Raw genomic sequence first — 24,902 nt, 5'->3', positions numbered from 1 at the left:
TGCCAAATGCTCCTCATATGTTAACCCTTTCATTCCTGGAATCATCATCTTGAACCTCCTCTGGACTCTCTCCAATGACAACACATCCTTTCTGAGATATGGCACCCAAAATTGTTGACAGTACTTGTAAGTGTGACCTAACTAGTGTCTTATAAAGCCTCAGCATTATCTCCTTGCTTTTATACTCTATTCCCTTGAATAAATGCCAACATTGCATTTTCCTTTTTTATCACAGACTCAGCCTGTAGATTAACTTGTATGAGGACTTCAAATCCCTCTGCACCTCTGATGTTTGAACCTTCTCCCCATTTAGATAATAGTTTGCAATATTGTTCCTTTTACCAAAATGCAATCATGCATTTTCCAACTCAGTATTTCATCTGCCACTTTTTTGCCCTATCTTCCAATTTGTCTAAGTCCTGCTGCAATCTCATTGCTTCCTCAGCAGAACCTACACCTCCCACCTATCCCACCAAACATTGCCCCAAATCAATTTCATTATCCAAATCACTGACAAACAATGTGAAAAGTAACGGTCCCGATACTGACACCTGAGGAACACCACTAGTCACTGGCAGCCAACCAGAAATTCTCACTCACTGCCAGCTTGCTGTCAGCCATTCCTCTATCCATGCCAGTGTCTTTCCTACAATGCAATAGGATTTTATTTTGTTAACCAGTCTCACGTGGCACTTTGTCCAATGCCTTCTAAAAACCCAAGTAAATGACAACCACTGCCTCTCCTTTGTCCACCCTGCCTGTTACTTCCTCAAAGAAGTCTAACCAATTTGTCAGGCAAGACACCCCGCACTTCCTGTTTCTACCTCCTATCCAAGATCCACAAACCTGCCTGTCCAGGTTGTCTCAGCTTGCTCCTGCCCCACCGAACTCATTTCTGCATACCTTGACACTGTCTTATCCCCCCCCCTTGTTCAATCTCTTCCCACCTATGTTCGTGACGTTTCTCATGCTTTGAATTTTTTCAATGATTTTATGTTCCCTGGCCCCCACCGCCTTATTTTAACCATGGACGTCCAGTCCCTATATACCTCCATCCCCCACCCGGATGGCCTCAAAGCTCTTCACTTCTTTTTGGATTCCAGACCTAACCAATTCCCCTCTACCACCACTCTCCTCCGTTTAGCGGAATTAGTTCTTACTCTCAATAATTTCTCCTTTGGCTTCTCCCACTTCCTCCAAACCAAGGGTATAGCCATGGGCACCCGTATGGGTCCCAGTTATGCCTGCCTTTTTGTTAGCTTTGTGGAACAGTCAATGTTCCAAGTCTATATGGGTATCCATCCCCCTCTTTTCCTTCGCTACATCGACGACTGCATTGGCGCTGCCTCCTGCACGCGTGCTGAGCTCGTCGACTTCATTAACTTTGCCTCCAACTTTCACCCTGCCCTCAAATTTACCTGGTCCATTTCTGACACCTCCCTCCCCTTTCTTGATATTTCTGTCTCCATCTTTGGAGACGGCTACTATCTACTATATGCCTCCAGACTCTCACAGCTACCTGGACATTCCTCTTCCCACCCTTTCTCTTGCAAAAAAGCTATCCCTTGCTCAGAATTCCTCCATCTCAGCTGCATCTGCTCTCAGGATGAGGTTTTTCATTCCAGGATGAAGGAGATGTCTTCCTTTTTTAAACAAAGGGGCTTCCCTTCTTCCACCATCAACTCTGCTCTCAAACGCAACTCTCCCATTTCCCGCACATCTGCCCTCACCCCATCCGCCTGCCAACCCACTCAGGATAGGGTTCCCCTTGTCCTCACCTACCACCCCACCAGCCTCCAGGTCCAACGTATAATTCTCAGTAACTTCCGCCACCTCCAACAGGATCCCACTACCAAGCACATCTTTCCCAACCCCACTCTTTCTGCTTTCCGCAGAGATCGCTCCCTACGCGACTCCCTTGTCCACTGGTTCCCCCCATCCTTCCCCACCGATCTCTCTCTCCTGGCACTTATCCTTGTAAATGGAACAAGTGCTACACCTGCCCTTACACTTCCTCCCTCACCACCATTCAGGGCCCCAGACAGCCCTTCCAGGTGAGGTGACACTTCACATGTGAGTCGGCTGGTGTGGTATACTGCGTCCGGTGCTCCTGGTGTGGCCTCTTATATATTGGTGAGACCCAACACAGACTGGGAGACCGTTTCGCTGAACACCTACGCTTGGTCTGCCAGAGAAAGCAGGATCTCCCAGTGGCCACACATTTTAATTCCATGTCCCATTCCCATTCTGATATGTCTATCCATGGCCTCCTCTACTGTCAAAATGAATCCAAACTCAGGTTGGAGGAACAACACCTTATATACGGCTGGGTAGCCTCCAACCTGATGGCATGAACATTGACTTCTCTAACTTCCATTAATGCCCCTCCTCCCCTTCTTACCCCATCCCTGACATATTTAGTTGTTTGCCTGTTCTCCATCTCCCTCTGGTGCTTCTTTCTTTCTCCCGAGGCCTCCCGTCCTATGATCCTTTCCCTTCTCCAGCTCTGTATTACTTTCGCCAATCACCTTTCCAGCTCTTAGCTTCATCCCACCCCCTCCGGTCTTCTCCTATCATTTCGCATTTCCCCCTCCCCCCACTACTTTCAAATCTCTTACTATCTTTTCTTTCAGTTAGTCCTGACGAAGGGTCTCGGTCCGAAACGTCGACAGCGCTTCTCCCTATAGATGCTGCCTGGCCCGCTGTGTTCCACCAGCATTTTGTGTGTGTTGCTGTTTGAATTTCCAGCATCTGCAGATTTCCTCGTGTTTGTCAGGTGTTATGAATGTACCTCAGCTCTGAGGGGCCAAAGGGTGCGGGGTAGCCCCCTCCTTTGTGGGAATCGTAAGATCACTATTGAGTCAGTTCAGGAGACCCAGGAAATAAGAGAAGGACATGCAGACTCCACAAAGAGTTGGAATGTGTCCTGGCCTCCGAAAGGCGGACCCATTGATACTGGCTATTGTCTCTTGGAGACGGACTTGTGTATCGCATCCTGTACGATGCATCGAAGCCCCCCCAGGCAATGAACCAAGGGGGAGATTGGTGAAGGGATTGCATCATCCCAACCTGATTGACATCTGAGACCCTGAGAGTCAGGATAAAAGAGGGACTGTGGGAACAGCCCCTCAGATGCACCAGAAGAAACGCTAGCGATCCCGTAATAGCAAAAGCCGGTGGGAAGGCCACGTGCGTCCGTTTCCATTTGCCCCGGAATCGGTGTGCCTTGACCACAGAAGAACGGTTTTTAGCTAACAACGGGAAAATCAACTCCCAACGACTCTCGAAGGATTGACATCATAAAAGGACTGGGCAAGTTTTAACCCGTCTCTCTCTCAAACCAGAAAGCTGCAGCTTGAATGAACTAAAGTGACTTTTATATTTCCATCGGACAATACATTATCCCCTAGACAACGATAGAGCTATTTCTTATTGATTATTATTATACCCACGGTTTTAGATTTAGTATTGACAACATATATTATCTGTATGTTTGCATTGATATTATTCTTGTGTATTTTTATCAATAAATACTGTTAAAAATAGTACCATCAGACTTCAACAGACCTCTCTATCTTTGCTGGTAAGTGACCCAGTTACGGGGTATGTAACACAGGCAAGATTTCCCTTTACAGAAACCATGCTGACTTCGACTTATTTTTATCATTAGTCTCCTCATCCTTGAAAGATCATGACCAATGCATCCATTATCTCTTCAGCAACCTCTCTCAGGACTCTGAGATGGAGTCCATCTGGCCCAGGTGACTTATCCACCTTAAGACCATTCAGTTCAGTAATAGCAATGGCACTCATACCTGCTCCCTGACACAGACGGATCTCTGGCACACTGCTAGTGTCTTCCACAGTGAAGACTAAAGCAAAGTACTCATTAAGTTCTTCCCCCATTTCTTTCTCCCCCATTACTACCTCACTAACATCATTTTCCAGTGGTCCAATATCAATGCCCACCAACTTTTACTCTTTACTCTTTATATAACTGAAAAATCTTATTGGCTAGCCTGTCCTCATATTTTATCTTTTCTCTTCTTAAAGCTTTTTTAGTTGCCTTTTGTTGGATTTTAAAAGCTTCTCAATCATCCTACTTCCCACTCACTTTTACTACATTATATGCCCTTTCCTTGGATGCCTAACCCTGCCATATGAGAACACTTCTTCTATGGGACATATCTATCCTGCACCTTGTGAACTATTCCCAGAAACTTCAGCCATCTCTGCTCTGCTGTCATCCCTGCACCCCCAGTATACTCCTCCAATCCACCTGGGCAAGCTCCTCTCTCATGCATCTTTAACTCTCATTATTCCATCGCAATACTGATACGTGTGACTTATGCTTCTCCCTTTCAAATTGAAGTATGAGTTATGATCACTGCTTCTTAAGGGTTCCTTTACGTTAAGCTCCCTAATTAGATTGGGGTTATTACACAACACTCAATCTAAAATAGACTTTCCCTGAGTAGCACACAAAAATACTGGTGGAAAGTAGCAGGCCAGGCAGCATCTATAGGAAGAAGTACAGTCGACGTTTCGGACCGAGACCCTCCGTCAGGATTAACTGAAAGAAAAGATAGTAAGAGATTTGGAAGTGGGGGGGGGGAAATGCGAAATGAAGACAGGAGGGGAAGGGATGAAGCTAAGAGCTGGAAAGTTGATTGGCAAAAGGGATACAGAGCTGGAGAAGGGAGAGGATCATGGGACAAGAGGCCTAGGGAGAAAGAAAGGGGGGAGATGGAGAGCAGGCAAGGAGTGATTGTGAGAGGGACAGAGAGAGGAAAAAGGGAGGGGGCGGAATGAATGAATAAATAACTAAGGGATGGGGTAAGAAGGAGAGGAGGGGTATTAATGGAAGTTAGTATTCATAGCATCAGGTTGGAGGCTACCCAGACTGAATATAAGGTGTTCCTCCAACCTGATGGCATGAACACTAACTTCCAATAATAACCCTCCTCTCCTTCTTACCCCATTTCATCTTGACAATAGAGGAGGCCATGGATAGACATATCAGAATGGAAATGGGATGTGGAATTAAAATGTGTGGCCTCTGGGAGATCCTGCTTTCTCTGGCAGACAGAGCGTAGGTGTTCAGGTCTCCCAGTCTGTGTCGGGTCTCATCAATATATTTCTTTTGGAGGAAATGGGAGGAGCCAAAGGAGAATTAATGAGAGTAAGGACTAATTCCACTAGACGAAGAAGCACCCATGGACGCCCATATGGGTCCCAGCTATGCCTGCCTTTTTGCTGGCTTTGTGGAACAGTCCATGTTCCAAGCCTATATATCTGTCCCCCACTTTTCCTTCACTACATCGACGACTGCAAGCATGCTGAGCTTGTTGACTTCATTAACTTTGCCTCCCTCCCCTTTCTTGATCTTTCTGTCTCCATCTCTGGAGATGGCTTATCTACTGATTTCTACTATAAGCCTATGAACTCTCACAGCTACCTGGACTATTCCTCTTCCCACCCTGTCTCTTCCAAAAATGCTATTCCCTTCTTTCAATTCCTCCATTTCTGCTGCATCTGCTCTTTGGATGAGGCTTTTCATTCCAGGACGAAGGAGATGTCTTCCTTTTTTAAAGAAAGGGCCTTCCCATCCTCCACCATCAACTCTGATCTCAAACGCATCTCTCCCATTTCATGCACATCTGATCTCACCCAATCCTCCAGCCACCCCACTCGGGATAGGGTTCCCCTCGTCCTCACCTACCAGCCTCTGGGTCCAACATATAATTCTCCGTAACTTCTGCCACCACCAATGGGATCCTACTACCAAGCACATCTTTCCCTCCCCCCCCCACCCTTTCTGCTTTCCACAGGGATTGCTCCCTATGCAACTCCCTTGTCCATTCATTATCTCCCCCCCCCCCCCCCCCCGGTCCCCTTCCCACCGATATCCCTTCTGGCACTTATCCTTGTAAACGGAACAAGTGCTACACCTGCCCTTACACTTCCCCCTCACCATCATTCAAGGCCCCAGACAGTCCTTCCAGGTGAGGCAACACTTCGCCTGTGAATTGGCTGGTGTCCGACGGAGCCAGTAGGTGTTCAGCAAAACGGTCTCCCAGTCTGCGTCCAGTGCTCCCGGTGTGGCCTTTTATATATTGATGAGACCGGACGCAGACTGGGAGACCGTTTTGCTGAACACGTACACTCTGTCCGCCAGAGAAAGAAGGATCTCCCAGTGGCCACACATTTTAATTCCACATCCCATTCCCATTCTGATATGGCTATCTATGGCCTCCACTACTGTCAAGATGAAGCCATACTCAGGTTGGAGGAACAACACCTTATGTACCAACTGGGTAGCCTCCAACCTGGTGGCATCAACATTGATTTCTCTAACTTCTGTTAATACCCCTCCTCCCCTTCTTACCCCATCTCTTATTATTTATTTAATTATTTCCCCCCTCCTTTTTCTCTCTCTGTCCCTCTCACAATCACTCCTTGCCTGCTCTCCATCTCCCACTGGTGCTCCCCTCCCCCTTTCTTTCTCCCGAGGCCTCCCGTCCCATGATCCTCTCCCTTCTCCAGCTCTGTATCCCTTTTGCCAATCACCTTTCCACCTCTTAGCTTCACCCCTCCTCCTCCAGTCTTCTCCTGTCATTTCGACTCCCACTTTCAAATCCATTACTATCTTTTCTTTTAGTTAGTCCTGACAAAAGGTCTCGGCCCGAAATGTTGACTGTACTTCTCCCTATAGATGCTGCCTGGCCTGCTGCGTTCCACCAGCATTTTGTGTGTGTTGCTTGAATTTCCAGCATCTGCAGATTTCCTCATGTTTGCGTTTCCCTGAGTAGGCTCAAGCTCAAGCTGCTCTAAAAAAGCCATTATCGAAGGTATTCAACACATTCTCTCTCTTGTGAACTGGCACCAAACTGATTTTCCAGCTCCCTTTGCAATCTTAACTGCATATCTTAGCTATTATTTGGAGACCTATATATCAGTGGTCCCCAACCACCGGGCCGCAAATTATGTGCTACCAGGCCGCGAGGAAACGATATGATTTATCTATATGAAACGTTATGAGTCAGCTGCACCTTTCCTCATTCCCTGTCACACCCACTGTTGAACTTGAACCCATACGAGGTCATCAGTCGCCTAAACATAGTGCTTGAATTTCCTCAGGGAGTTTCTCCTTGCTCCAGGGAGGGTAACCAGCTGCCTCGCGTGGCCGGCGAGATGTGCCATTGCTGCTGGCCTGGAGCTACTGGGCACCGCCTCTAAATCTGTTCAGCATACCAAATGTTTATGAGGAACCTGGTGCTAAAATATTCACAGACAATCTAATTCGGGCTCAGGGTTTCGTAAGTAGCAGAGTAGCTACCTCACTGCGATCTACTGAAAGTCATCCCTCGAGCCAAACTTTTGTCGGCCGATAGATTCGGCACGGGCCCACACCCTGTCGCACTCCTTGCTCGGTCGGTCACTCTCTCCAGACTGCGACTGCCGTGGCCCCTGCATGGGGACCTACGGCCCTTACCTTGTCCTCTCACCTGGCCAAGGCGTCTGGTGACGGGCAGAGGCTGAAGCTCGGTCCCGGAGGCTGCCTAATGAGGCAATGAAGCCCTCAAAACTGCTTCGGCACCTTGAGTCCAAGCACCTGAACTTAAAGATAAACCCATTGAGTTTTTTGAGCGGAAACAAAGATTTTTGAGCAAGCGGGACAGAAGCAAGTGATGATGGCCACGGGAACTAAATTGCGGAATAGACTGGACATAAGGAACCCCCTTTGAGTATTGCTGTATTCTGGTCGTGATTAACACCACACCTCCCTCCCCCCCTCCATCGGCCAGTCTGCAAGAATATTGTCAATATTAGATCGGTCCACGGTGCAAAAAAGGTTGGTGACCCCTGGTGTATATGATTCCCATAATGGTTTTTAACCCTTGCAGTTTCTTAATTCCACCCACAAATATTCAACATTCTCGACCCTATGTCACCTATTTCTAAAGATGGTGAGGGTATCCAGAACTAGAGGGCACAGCCTCAAAATTGAGGGTTGATCTTTTAGAACAGAGTAAAGGAGGAATTTTTTTAGCCAGAGGAGTGAATCTACAGAATGCTCTGCTATGGACTATGGTGGAGGCTCAGTCCGTGGGTATATTTAAGGCCCTGATCAGTCAGGGCATCAAAGGATATGGCGAGAAAGCAGGTGCATTGAGTTGCGTGGGATCTGGGATCTGCAGACTTGATGGCCTAATTCTGCTCCTATGTCTTATGGTCCATTTCTTACCAACAGAGCCACACCACTGGCTATGCCTTCATGTCTGTCCTTTCAATACAATGTATATCCTTTGATGTTAAGCTCCCAACTGGCCTACTTTCAGGCATGACACAGTGCTTCCCTCAATGCCATATACTGACCAGTCTCTAATTGCGCCGCAGTTTTGTCCACCTTATACCAAACCTTACGCGCATTTAAATACAGCACCTTCAGCCCTGCATTCTGCACCCTTTTGAATTTTGCCTCTGTCTGCATTTAATCCCTTGCTCTGTCTGCATTTGTACCCAGTCATTGGTTTGTTCTTCCTTACATTCATGTTATATCCATCATCTACTTGCAGGTGGATTGGGAAAATCATATTGCTGCTTGATCCCAAGAAAGAAAATTTGTAGCCTACAAGATGGCTTTTACAATAGCTTGTGGTTGAGTCCACTAGGGGAGCAGCAATTCTCAATTGGGTGTTGTGTAATGAACTGGTTTTGATTAGAGAGCTTAAGGTAAAGGAACACTTAGAATCAATGATCATAAGATGATAGAATTCACCTTGCAATTTGAGAGGGAGAAGCTAAAGTCAGTTGTATCAGTATTACAGTGGAGCAAAGGGAATTACAGAGACATGAGAGATGAGCTGGCCAAAGTTGATTGGAAGGGGACATGAGCATGGATGATGCCAGGGCAGCAATGAATGGAGTTTCTGGAGGCAATTTGCGAGGCATAGGATGGATACATCCCAAGGAAGAGGTAGTATTCTAAAGGTAGGATGATGCGACTGTGTCTGACAAGGGAAGTCAAAGCCAGCACAAGGACAATGGAGCAAATATGTGTGGGAAGGTAGAGCATTGGGAAGCTTTTAAAAACCAACAGAAGGCAATTAAAAAAAGCTATACATGGGGAAAGATGAAATATGAAGATAAGACACACAAAATGCTGGAGGAACTCAGCAGACCAGGCAGCATCTATGGAAAGGAATAAACATTCAATGCTTTTGGCAAAGACCCTTCATCATGTCTGGCCTACTGAGTTCCTTCAGCATTTTATGTGTGTAGGTTGGACTTCCAGCATCTTTAGATTTTCTCGGTTGAAATATGAAGGTAAGCTATCCAGTAATATCAAAGAGGATACCAAAAATTCTTTTATTGTATATAAAGAGTAAAAGTGAGGCAAGAGTAGATGTTGGATTGCTGGAAAATGATGCTGGAGAGGTAGTAAAGGGGGAGAAGGAAATGACATGAACTGAATAAGTATTTTGCATTAGTCTCCACTATGGAAGGCACTACCAGCATGTCGGAAGTTCAAGAGTTGGAGGCAGGAATGAGTGCAGTTGCTTTTACTAGGGAGAAGATGTTTGGGAAGCTGAAAGGTGGATAAGTTACCTGGACCAGATGGACTATACCGCAGAGTTCTGAAGGAGATGGCTGAAAGATTGTGGAGATATGAGTAATAATCTTTCAAGTACCACTGGATTCTGGCATAGCTCTGAAATTCAAGAACAGAGAGAGGCAGAAGAAAGGAAATGAAAGCCAGTTGGCATGACCTCAGCGGTTGGGAAGATTTTGAAGTTGATTGTTAAGGATGTGGTTTCAGGGTATTTGGTGGCACATGATAAAGTAGGCCAACATCAGCATGGGTTTCACAAGGGAAAATCTTGCCTAACAAATCTGTTGGTATTCTTTGATGAACTGACAAACAGGATAGGCAAAGAGGAATCGTTGGATGTTGTGTACGTACTTGGATTTTCGAAAGGCCTGTGCACATGAGGCTGCTCAGCAAGATAAGAGTCCTGACGAAGGGTCTCCGCCCGAAATGTTGACTGCTCATTTCAACAGATGCTGCCCGACCTGCTGAGTCCATCCAGCTTGTTTGTACGTATTGAGAGTCCATGGTATTACAGGAAAGGTAGTATCATGGATTGATTGAATGATTGGCAGGAGGCAAAGAGTGGGAATAAAGGGAGCCTTTTCTGATTTGCTATCAGTGACTAGTGGTGTTCCACAGGGGTTGGTGTTGGGACTTGTTGTTCTTACCTTACATGTCAGTGATTTAGATGATGGAGTTGATGGCTTTGTGACTATGCTTGCAGTCAATACGAAGATGGGTGGAGGGGTAGGTAGTTCTGAGGAAACAGGGATTCTGCAGAAGGACTTAGACAGGTTAGGAGAATGGACAAAGAGGTGGCAGGTGGAATACGGCATCAGAAAGTGTATGTTCATGCACTTTGGGAGAAGTTCTCATGCAGGACTCCCTGAAAGTTAACTTTCAGGTTGAGTCGGTGGTGAGGAAGGCAAATGCAATGTTAGTATTCACTTGGAGAGGACTAGAACATAAAACAAGGATGTAATGCTGAGGCTTTCTAAGGCATTGATGAGACTGTACAGAGTATTGTGAGCAATTTGGGCCCTTTATTTAAGAAAGGATGTGCAGGAGGGTTCGGAGGAGGTTCGCAAGAATAATTCTGTGCTTGAAAATTTTATCATATGAGTAGCTTTGGGGTTGTACTCATTGGAATTTAGAAGGATGAGAGGGATACATTGAAACCTATCGAATATTGAAAGGCCTCAATAGTGATGTGGAGAGGATGCTTCCTACGGTGGGGGAGTCTAGGACCAGAGGAAACAGCCTCAGAACAGAGGGATGTCTATTTAAAACAGATGAGTGGGAATTTCTTCAGCCAAAGGATGCTGAACTTGTGGAATTCATTGCCATAGACAACACCGGAGGGCAGGTCATTGGGTGTGTTTAAGGCCAAGGTTGATAGATTCTTGATAAGCCAGGGAGTGAAACCTTACAGGGAGAAGGCAGGAGAGGGAAATGGATCAGCTATGATGAAATGACAGATAAGGCTCGATAAACAACCTAATTCTGCTCCATATCTGAAGGTCTTATGCCCTTATGGTAATGGGACAGTGTGGAGAGAGCTTTTCTCAGTGTCTGACCCTGGGAATGCGTGCTGGGACAGTGTGGAGGGAACCTATTCTGAGTTTTACCCCGGGAGTGTCTGGTGGGACGGTATGGAGGGAGCCTCTCTCTGTGTCTGTTCCTGGGAGTTTTGGACAGGACATTGTACAAGAAGCTTCAACCTGTGTCTGACTCTGGGAGTGTGTGATTTAACAATGTAAAAGGAGAATTTTCTCTGTTTCATCCTGTACTGTCTCTGCCCTGGGAGTGTGTGTCTGCCTTTCATTAAAAATGTCTTTCATTCCTGATTCCTGATTGAGAGGATTGCTTGGATAGGGTGTGTTGGCTTTACTAATCATCCTGGTGCCCTCAGAACACAAACTCACTTCTGAACATACCCACTTACACCTGCATTCCCAGGTTCCACACGCAATACTTGTAGCCATGTGCCGATACTCACGTCCACACACAATACTTGTTCCCATGTGCCGATACTCACGTCCACACACAATACTTGTATCCGTGTGCCGATACTCACGTCCACACACAATACTTGTATCCATGTGCCGATACTCACGTCCACACACAATACTTGTTCCCATGTGCCGATACTCACGTCCACACACAATACTTGTTCCCATGTGCCGATACTCACGTCCACACACAATACTTGTAGCCATGTGCCGATACTCACGTCCACACGCAATACTTGTTCCCATGTGCCGATACTCACGTCCACACACAATACTTGTAGCCATGTGCCGATACTCACGTCCACACACAATACTTGTTCCCATGTGCCGATACTCACGTCCACACACAATACTTGTAGCCATGTGCCGATACTCACGTCCACACACAATACTTGTTCCCATGTGCCGATACTCACGTCCACACACAATACTTGTTCCCATGTGCCGATACTCACGTCCACACACAATACTTGTAGCCATGTGCCGATACTCACGTCCACACACAATACTTGTTCCCATGTGCCGATACTCACGTCCACACGCAATGCTTGTTCCCATGTGCCGATACTCACGTCTACACACAATACTTGTAGCCATGTGCCAATACTCACGTCCACACACAATACTTGTTCCCATGTGCCGATACTCACATCCACACACAATACTTGTTCCCATGTGCCGATACTCACGTCCACACACAATACTTGTATCCATGTGCCGATACTCACATCCACACACAATACTTGTATCCATGTGCCAATACTCACATCCACCCACAATACTTGTTCCAATGTGCCGATACTCACGTCCACACGCAATACTTGTTCCCATGTGCCGATACTCACGTCCACACACAATACTTGTTCCCATGTGCCGATACTCACGTCCACACACACTGCTTGTTCCCATGTGCCGATACTCACGTCCACACACAATACTTGTTCCCATGTGCCGATACTCACGTCCACACACAATACTTGTTCCCATGTGCCGATACTCACGTCCACACACAATGCTTGTTCCCATGTGCCGATACTCACGTCCACACACAATACTTGTTCCCATGTGCCGATACTCACGTCCACACGCAATACTTGTTCCCATGTGCCGATACTCACGTCCACACACAATACTTGTTCCCATGTGCCGATACTCACGTCCACACGCAATGCTTGTAGCCATGTGCCGATACTCACATCCACACACAATACTTGTTCCCATGTGCCGATACTCACGTCCACACGCAATGCTTGTAGCCATGTGCCGATACTCACGTCCACACACAATACTTGTTCCCATGTGCCGATACTCACATCCACACACAATACTTGTTCCCATGTGCCGATACTCACGTCCACACACAATACTTGTAGTCATGTGCCGATACTCACGTCCACACGCAATACTTGTTCCCATGTGCCGATACTCACGTCCACACACAATGCTTGTTCCCATGTGCCGATACTCACGTCCACACACAATACTTGTAGTCATGTGCCGATACTCACGTCCACACGCAATACTTGTAGCAATGTGCCGATACTCACGTCCACACGCAATACTTGTAGCCATGTGCCGATACTCACGTCCACACGCAATACTTGTTCCCATGTGCCGATACTCATGTCCACACGCAATACTTGTTCCCATGTGCTGATACTCATGTCCACACGCAATACTTGTTCCCATGTGCCGATACTCATGTCCACACACAATACTTGTAGCCATGTGCCGATACTCATGTCCACACACAATACTTGTTCCCATGTGCCGATACTCACGTCCACACACAATACTTGTTCCCATGTGCCGATACTCACGTCCACACACAATACTTGTTCCCATGTGCCGATACTCACGTCCACACACAATACTTGTTCCCATGTGCCGATACTCACGTCCACACACAATACTTGTAGCCATGTGCCGATACTCACGTCCACACACAATACTTGTAGCCATGTGCCGATACTCACGTCCACACACAATGCTTGTAGTCATGTGCCGATACTCACGTCCACACACAATACTTGTTCCCATGTGCCGATACTCACGTCCACACACAATGCTTGTAGCCATGTGCCGATACTCACGTCCACACACAATGCTTCTTCCAATGTGCCGATACTCACGTCCGCACACAATGCTTGTATCCATGTGCCGATACTCACGTCCACACACAATGCTTGTATCCATGTGCCGATACTCACGTCCACACACAATGCTTGTTCCCATGTGCCGATACTCACGTCCACACACAATACTTGTAGCCATGTGCCGATACTCACGTCCACACGCAATACTTGTTCCCATGTGCCGATACTCACGTCCACACACAATACTTGTTCCCATGTGCCGATACTCACGTCCGCACACAATGCTTGTATCCATGTGCCGATACTCACGTCCGCACACAATGCTTGTTCCCATGTGCCGATACTCACGTCCACACACAATGCTTGTATCCATGTGCCGATACTCACGTCCACACACAATGCTTGTTCCCATGTGCCGATACTCACGTCCACACGCAATACTTGTTCCCATGTGCCGATACTCACGTCCACACACAATGCTTGTTCCAATGTGCCGATACTCACGTCCACACACAATGCTTGTTCCCATGTGCCGATACTCACGTCCGCACACAATGCTTGTTCCCATGTGCCGATACTCACGTCCACACACAATGCTTGTTCCCATGTGCCGATACTCACGTCCACACACAATACTTGTAGCCATGTGCCGATACTCACGTCCACACACAATACTTGTAGCCATGTGCCGATACTCACGTCCACACGCAATACTTGTTCCCATGTGCCGATACTCACGTCCACACACAATACTTGTAGCAATGTGCCGATACTCACGTCCACACACAATACTTGTAGCCATGTGCCGATACTCACGTCCACACACAATACTTGTTCCCATGTGCCGATACTCACGTCCGCACACAATGCTTGTTCCCATGTGCCGATACTCACGTCCACACGCAATACTTGTTCCCATGTGCCGATACTCACGTCCACACACAATGCTTGTATCCATGTGCCGATACTCACGTCCACACACAATGCTTGTTCCCATGTGCCGATACTCACGTCCACACGCAATACTTGTAGCCATGTGCCGATACTCACGTCCACACACAATACTTGTATCCATGTGCCGATACTCACGTCCACACGCAATACTTGTAGCCATGTGCCGATACTCACGTCCACACACAATACTTGTTCCCATGTGCCGATACTCACGTCCACACACAATACTTGTAGCCATGTGCCGATACTCACGTCCACACACAATACTTGTTCCCATGTGCCGATACTCACGTCCACACGCAATACTTGTAGCCATGTGCCGATACTCACGTCCACACGCAATACTTGTTCCCATGTGCCGATACTCACGTCCACACACAATACTTGTTCCCATGTGCCGATACTCACGTCCACACACAATACTTGTAGCCATGTGCCGATACTCACGTCCACACGCAATACTTGTTCCCATGTGCCGATACTCACGTCCACACACAATACTTGTAGCCATGTGCCGATACTCACGTCCACACACAATACTTGTTCCCATGTGCCGATACTCACGTCCACACACAATACTTGTAGCCATGTGCCGATACTCACGTCCACACACAATACTTGTTCCCATGTGCCGATACTCACGTCCACACACAATACTTGTTCCCATGTGCCGATACTCACGTCCACACACAATACTTGTTCCCATGTGCCGATACTCACGTCCACACACAATGCTTGTTCCCATGTGCCGATACTCACGTCCACACACAATACTTGTTCCCATGTGCCGATACTCACGTCCACACGCAATACTTGTTCCCATGTGCCGATACTCACGTCCACACGCAATACTTGTTCCCATGTGCCGATACTCACGTCCACACGCAATGCTTGTAGCCATGTGCCGATACTCACATCCACACGCAATACTTGTTACCATGTGCCGATACTCACGTCCACACGCAATGCTTGTAGCCATGTGCCGATACTCACGTCCACACACAATACTTGTTCCCATGTGCCGATACTCACGTCCACACACAATACTTGTTCCCATGTGCCGATACTCACGTCCACACACAATACTTGTAGTCATGTGCCGATACTCACGTCCACACGCAATACTTGTAGCAATGTGCCGATACTCACGTCCACACGCAATACTTGTAGCCATGTGCCGATACTCACGTCCACACGCAATACTTGTTCCCATGTGCCGATACTCACGTCCACACACAATACTTGTTCCCATGTGCCGATACTCACGTCCACACACAATACTTGTAGTCATGTGCCGATACTCACGTCCACACGCAATACTTGTTCCCATGTGCCGATACTCATGTCCACACGCAATACTTGTTCCCATGTGCCGATACTCATGTCCACACGCAATACTTGTTCCCATGTGCCGATACTCATGTCCACACACAATACTTGTAGCCATGTGCCGATACTCACGTCCACACACAATACTTGTTCCCATGTGCCGATACTCACGTCCACACACAATACTTGTTCCCATGTGCCGATACTCACGTCCGCACACAATGCTTGTTCCCATGTGCCGATACTCACGTCCGCACACAATGCTTGTTCCCATGTGCCGATACTCACGTCCGCACACAATGCTTGTTCCCATGTGCCGATACTCACGTCCGCACACAATGCTTGTTCCCATGTGCCGATACTCACGTCCGCACACAATGCTTGTTCCCATGTGCCGATACTCACGTCCGCACACAATGCTTGTTCCCATGTGCCGATACTCACGTCCGCACGCAATACTTGTTCCCATGTGCCGATACTCACGTCCACACACAATGCTTGTTCCAATGTGCCGATACTAACGTCCACACACAATGCTTGTTCCCATGTGCCGATACTCACGTCCGCACACAATGCTTGTTCCCATGTGCCGATACTCACGTCCGCACACAATGCTTGTTCCCATGTGCCGATACTCACGTCCACACACAATACTTGTAGCCATGTGCCGATACTCACGTCCACACACAATACTTGTAGCCATGTGCCGATACTCACGTCCACACGCAATACTTGTTCCCATGTGCCGATACTCACGTCCACACACAATGCTTGTTCCAATGTGCCGATACTCACGTCCACACACAATGCTTGTTCCCATGTGCCGATACTCACGTCCACACACAATACTTGTAGCCATGTGCCGATACTCACGTCCACACACAATACTTGTAGCCATGTGCCGATACTCACGTCCACACGCAATACTTGTTCCCATGTGCCGATACTCACGTCCACACACAATACTTGTAGCCATGTGCCGATACTCACGTCCACACACAATACTTGTAGCCATGTGCCGATACTCACGTCCACACACAATACTTGTTCCCATGTGCCGATACTCACGTCCGCACACAATGCTTGTTCCCATGTGCCGATACTCACGTCCACACGCAATACTTGTTCCCATGTGCCGATACTCACGTCCACACACAATGCTTGTATCCATGTGCCGATACTCACGTCCACACACAATGCTTGTTCCCATGTGCCGATACTCACGTCCACACGCAATACTTGTAGCCATGTGCCGATACTCACGTCCACACACAATACTTGTATCCATGTGCCGATACTCACGTCCACACGCAATACTTGTAGCCATGTGCCGATACTCACGTCCACACACAATACTTGTTCCCATGTGCCGATACTCACGTCCACACACAATACTTGTAGCCATGTGCCGATACTCACGTCCACACACAATACTTGTTCCCATGTGCCGATACTCACGTCCACACGCAATACTTGTAGCCATGTGCCGATACTCACGTCCACACGCAATACTTGTTCCCATGTGCCGATACTCACGTCCACACACAATACTTGTTCCCATGTGCCGATACTCACGTCCACACACAATACTTGTAGCCATGTGCCGATACTCACGTCCACACGCAATACTTGTTCCCATGTGCCGATACTCACGTCCACACACAATACTTGTAGCCATGTGCCGATACTCACGTCCACACACAATACTTGTTCCCATGTGCCGATACTCACGTCCACACACAATACTTGTAGCCATGTGCCGATACTCACGTCCACACACAATACTTGTTCCCATGTGCCGATACTCACGTCCACACACAATACTTGTTCCCATGTGCCGATACTCACGTCCACACACAATACTTGTTCCCATGTGCCGATACTCACGTCCACACACAATACTTGTTCCCATGTGCCGATACTCACGTCCACACACAATACTTGTTCCCATGTGCCGATACTCACGTCCACACACAATACTTGTAGCCATGTGCCGATACTCACGTCCACACACAATACTTGTTCCCATGTGCCGATACTCACGTCCACACACAATACTTGTAGCCATGTGCCGATACTCACATCCACACACAATACTTGTAGCCATGTGCCGATACTCACGTCCACACGCAATACTTGTAGTCATGTGCCGATACTCACGTCCACACACAATACTTGTTCCCATGTGCCGATACTCACGTCCACACACAATACTTGTTCCCATGTGCCGATACTCACGTCCACACACAATACTTGTAGTCATGTGCCGATACTCACGTCCACACACAATACTTGTTCCCATGTGCCGATACTCACGTCCACACACAATACTTGTTCCCATGTGCCGATACTCACGTCCACACACAATACTTGTAGTCATGTGCCGATACTCACGTCCACACGCAATACTTGTAGTCATGTGCCGATACTCACGTCCACACGCAATACTTGTAGTCATGTGCCGATACTCACGTCCACACACAATACTTGTAGTCATGAGCCGATACTCACGTCCACACACAATACTTGTAGTCATGTGCCGATACTCACGTCCACACACAATACTTGTTCCCATGTGCCGATACTCACGTCCACACACAATACTTGTTCCCATGTGCCGATACTCACGTCCACACACAATACTTGTAGCCATGTGCCGATACTCACGTCCACACGCAATACTTGTTCCCATGTGCCGATACTCACGTCCGCACACAATACTTGTAGTCATGTGCCGATACTCACGTCCACACACAATACTTGTAGTCATGTGCCGATACTCACGTCCACACACAATACTTGTTCCCATGTGCCGATACTCACGTCCACACACAATACTTGTTCCCATGTGCCGATACTCACAACCACACGCAATACTTGTTCCCATGTGCCGATACTCACATCCACACACAATACTTGTAGCCATGTGCCGATACTCACGTCCACAGACAATACTTGTATCCATGTGCCGATACTCACGTCCACACACAATACTTGTTCCCATGTGCCGATACTCACGTCCACACACAATACTTGTTCCCATGTGCCGATACTCACGTCCACACACAATACTTGTTCCCATGTGCCGATACTCACGTCCACACACAATACTTGTAGCCATGTGCCGATACTCACGTCCACACACAATGCTTGTTCCCACGTGCCGATACTCACGTCCACACACAATGCTTGTTCCCATGTGCCGATACTCACGTCCACACACAATACTTGTTCCCATGTGCCGATACTCACGTCCACACACACTACTTGTTCCCATGTGCCGATACTCACGTCCACACACAATACTTGTTCCCATGTGCCGATACTCACGTCCACACACAATACTTGTAGCCATGTGCCGATACTCACATCCACACGCAATACTTGTTCCCATGTGCCGATACTCACGTCCACACGCAATGCTTGTAGCCATGTGCCGATACTCACGTCCACACCCAATACTTGTTCCCATGTGCCGATACTCACGTCCACACACAATACTTGTAGTCATGTGCCGATACTCACGTCCACACACAATACTTGTTCCCATGTGCCGATACTCACGTCTACACACAATACTTGTTCCCATGTGCCGATACTCACGTTCACTCGCAATACTTGTAGCCATGTGCCGATACTCACGTCCACACGCAATACTTGTTCCCATGTGCCGATACTCACGTCCACACACAATACTTGTAGTCATGTGCCGATACTCACGTCCACACACAATACTTGTTCCCATGTGCCGATACTCACGTCCACACACAATACTTGTAGCCATGTGCCGATACTCACGTCCACACGCAATACTTGTTCCCATGTGCCGATACTCACGTCCACACGCAATACTTGTAGCAATGTGCCGATACTCACGTCCACACGCAATACTTGTAGCCATGTGCCGATACTCACGTCCACACGCAATACTTGTTCCCATGTGCTGATACTCATGTCCACACGCAATACTTGTTCCCATGTGCCGATACTCATGTCCACACACAATACTTGTTCCCATGTGCCGATAGTCACGTCCACACACAATACTTGTTCCCATGTGCCGATACTCACGTCCACACACAATACTTGTTCCCATGTGCCGATACTCACGTCCACACACAATACTTGTAGCCATGTGCCGATACTCACGTCCACACACAATACTTGTAGCCATGTGCCGATACTCACGTCCACACACAATACTTGTAGTCATGTGCCGATACTCACGTCCACACACAATACTTGTTCCCATGTGCCGATACTCACGTCCACACACAATACTTGTTCCCATGTGCCGATACTCACGTCCACACACAATGCTTGTAGCCATGTGCCGATACTCACGTCCACACACAATGCTTGTTCCAATGTGCCGATACTCACGTCCGCACACAATGCTTGTATCCATGTGCCGATACTCACGTCCACACACAATGCTTGTTCCCATGTGCCGATACTCACGTCCACACACAATACTTGTAGCCATGTGCCGATACTCACGTCCACACACAATACTTGTTCCCATGTGCCGATACTCACGTCCACACACAATACTTGTTCCCATGTGCCGATACTCACGTCCACACGCAATACTTGTTCCCATGTGCCGATACTCACGTCCACACACAATACTTGTATCCATGTGCCGATACTCACGTCCACACACAATACTTGTAGTCATGTGCCGATACTCACGTCCACACACAATACTTGTTCCCATGTGCCGATACTCACGTCCACACACAATACTTGTTCCCATGTGCCGATACTCACGTCCACACACAATACTTGTAGCCATGTGCCGATACTCACGTCCACACACAATACTTGTTCCCATGTGCCGATATTCACGTCCACACACAATACTTGTTCCCATGTGCCGATACTCACGTCCACACACAATACTTGTTCCCATGTGCCGATACTCACGTCCACACACAATGCTTGTTCCCATGTGCCGATACTCACGTCCACACACAATACTTGTTCCCATGTGCCGATACTCACGTCCACACACAATACTTGTTCCCATGTGCCGATACTCACGTCCACACACAATACTTGTTCCCATGTGCCGATACTCACGTCCACACACAATACTTGTTCCCATGTGCCGATACTCACGTCCGCACGCAATGCTTGTAGACATGTGCCGATACTCACGTCCGCACACAATACTTGTTCCCATGTGCCGATACTCACGTCCACACACAATACTTGTAGTCATGTGCCGATACTCACGTCCACACACAATACTTGTTCCCATGTGCCGATACTCACGTCCACACACAATACTTGTAGTCATGTGCCGATACTCACGTCCACACACAATACTTGTAGTCATGTGCCGATACTCACGTCCACACACAATACTTGTTCCCATGTGCCAATACTCACGTCCACACACAATACTTGTTCCCATGTGCCGATACTCACGTCCACACACAATACTTGTTCCCATGTGCCGATACTCACGTCCACACACAATACTTGTTCCCATGTGCCGATACTCACGTCCACACACAATACTTGTTCCCATGTGCCGATACTCACGTCCACACACAATACTTGTTCCCATGTGCCGATACTCACGTCCACACACAATACTTGTAGTCATGTGCCGATACTCACGTCCACACACAATACTTGTAGTCATGTGCCGATACTCACGTCCACACACAATACTTGTTCCCATGTGCCGATACTCACGTCCACACACAATGCTTGTTCCCATGTGCCGATACTCACGTCCACACGCAATGCTTGTTCCCATGTGCCGATACTCACGTCCACACACAATACTTGTTCCCATGTGCCGATACTCACGTCCACACACAATACTTGTAGTCATGTGCCGATACTCACGTCCACACACAATACTTGTTCCCATGTGCCGATACTCACGTCCACACACAATACTTGTTCCCATGTGCCGATACTCACGTCCACACGCAATACTTGTAGCCATGTGCCGATACTCACGTCCACACGCAATACTTGTTCCCATGTGCCGATACTCACGTCCACACACAATACTTGTTCCCGTGCCGATACTCACGTCCACACACAATGCTTGTTCCCATGTGCCGATACTCACGTCCACACTCAATGCTTGTTCCCATGTGCCGATACTCACGTCCACACACAATACTTGTTCCCATGTGCCGATACTCACGTCCACACACAATACTTGTAGTCATGTGCCGATACTCACGTCCACACACAATACTTGTTCCCATGTGCCGATACTCACGTCCACACGCAATGCTTGTTCCCATGTGCCGATACTCACGTCCACACACAATACTTGTTCCCATGTGCCGATACTCACGTCCACACACAATACTTGTTCCCATGTGCCGATACTCACGTCCACACACAATACTTGTTCCCATGTGCCGATACTCACGTCCACACACAATACTTGTTCCCATGTGCCGATACTCACGTCCACACACAATACTTGTAGTCATGTGCCGATACTCACGTCCACACACAATACTTGTTCCCATGTGCCGATACTCACGTCCACACACAATACTTGTAGTCATGTGCCGATACTCACGTCCACACACAATACTTGTATCCATGTGCCGATACTCACGTCCACACACAATACTTGTTCCCATGTGCCGATACTCACGTCCACACACAATACTTGTTCCCATGTGCCGATACTCACGTCCACACACAATACTTGTTCCCATGTGCCGATACTCACGTCCACACACAATACTTGTAGCCATGTGCCGATACTCACGTCCACACACAATACTTGTTCCCATGTGCCGATACTCACGTCCACACACAATACTTGTTCCCATGTGCCGATACTCACGTCCACACACAATACTTGTTCCCATGTGCCGATACTCACGTCCACACACAATACTTGTAGCCATGTGCCGATACTCACGTCCACACACAATACTTGTAGCCATGTGCCGATACTCACGTCCACACACAATACTTGTTCCCATGTGCCGATACTCACGTCCACACACAATACTTGTTCCCATGTGCCGATACTCACGTCCACACACAATACTTGTAGTCATGTGCCGATACTCACGTCCACACACAATACTTGTAGTCATGTGCCGATACTCACGTCCACACACAATACTTGTTCCCATGTGCCGATACTCACGTCCACACACAATACTTGTTCCCATGTGCCGATACTCACGTCCACACACAATACTTGTTCCCATGTGCCGATACTCACGTCCACACACAATACTTGTTCCCATGTGCCGATACTCACGTCCACACACAATACTTGTTCCCATGTGCCGATACTCACGTCCACACACAATACTTGTAGTCATGTGCCGATACTCCCCTCCACACACAATACTTGTTCCCATGTGCCGATACTCACGTCCACACACAATACTTGTAGTCATGTGCCGATACTCACGTCCACACACAATACTTGTATCCATGTGCCGATACTCACGTCCACACACAATACTTGTTCCCATGTGCCGATACTCACGTCCACACACAATACTTGTAGCCATGTGCCGATACTCACGTCCACACACAATACTTGTTCCCATGTGCCGATACTCACATCCACACACAATACTTGTATCCGTGTGCCGATACTCACGTCCACACACAATACTTGTATCCATGTGCCGATACTCACGTCCACACACAATACTTGTTCCCATGTGCCGATACTCACGTCAACACACAATACTTGTTCCCATGTGCCGATACTCACGTCCACACACAATACTTGTAGCCATGTGCCGATACTCACGTCCACACACAATACTTGTTCCCATGTGCCGATACTCACGTCCACACACAATACTTGTAGCCATGTGCCGATACTGACGTCCACACACAATACTTGTTCCCATGTGCCGATACTCACGTCCACACACAATACTTGTTCCCATGTGCCGATACTCACGTCCACACACAATACTTGTAGCCATGTGCCGATACTCACGTCCACACACAATACTTGTTCCCATGTGCCGATACTCACGTCCACACGCAATGCTTGTTCCCATGTGCCGATACTCACGTCGACACACAATACTTGTAGCCATGTGCCAATACTCACGTCCACACACAATACTTGTTCCCATGTGCCGATACTCACATCCACACACAATACTTGTTCCCATGTGCCGATACTCACGTCCACACGCAATGCTTGTTCCCATGTGCCGATACTCACGTCTACACACAATACTTGTATCCATGTGCCAATACTCACATCCACCCACAATACTTGTTCCAATGTGCCGATACTCACGTCCACACGCAATACTTGTTCCCATGTGCCGATACTCACGTCCACACACAATACTTGTTCCCATGTGCCGATACTCACGTCTACACACAATACTTGTATCCATGTGCCAATACTCACATCCACCCACAATACTTGTTCCAATGTGCCGACATTCACGTCCACACGCAATACTTGTTCCCATGTGCCGATACTCACGTCCACACGCAATACTTGTTCCCATGTGCCGATACTCACGTCCACACACAATACTTGTTCCCATGTGCCGATACTCACGTCCACACACAATACTTGTAGCCATGTGCCGATACTCACGTCCACACACAATACTTGTTCCCATGTGCCGATACTCACGTCCACACACAATACTTGTTCCCATGTGCCGATACTCACGTCCACACACAATACTTGTTCCCATGTGCCGATACTCACGTCCACACACAATACTTGTTCCCATGTGCCGATACTCACGTCCACACACAATACTTGTTCCCATGTGCCGATACTCACGTCCACACACAATGCTTGTTCCCATGTGCCGATACTCACGTCCACACACAATGCTTGTAGCCATGTGCCGATACTCACATCCACACACAATACTTGTTCCCATGTGCCGATACTCACGTCCACACGCA

At 47.8% G+C, this 24,902-nt stretch overlaps 1 protein-coding gene across 2 annotated transcripts in view; it reads left to right on the top strand.

Annotated features, from left to right (window-relative positions):
- The window catches only part of LOC132385510 (properdin-like), a 119,140-nt gene that overhangs the window by 7,602 nt on the left and 86,636 nt on the right, over positions 1-24,902 (top strand). The window lies entirely within an intron of this gene.

This window comes from Hypanus sabinus, assembly GCF_030144855.1.
Source record: "Hypanus sabinus isolate sHypSab1 chromosome 24 unlocalized genomic scaffold, sHypSab1.hap1 SUPER_24_unloc_4, whole genome shotgun sequence".
Lineage (NCBI taxonomy): Eukaryota > Metazoa > Chordata > Chondrichthyes > Myliobatiformes > Dasyatidae > Hypanus > Hypanus sabinus.
The sequence above is the reverse complement of the archived record's forward strand: the minus strand, read 5'-3'. Positions and strand labels throughout refer to the sequence as shown.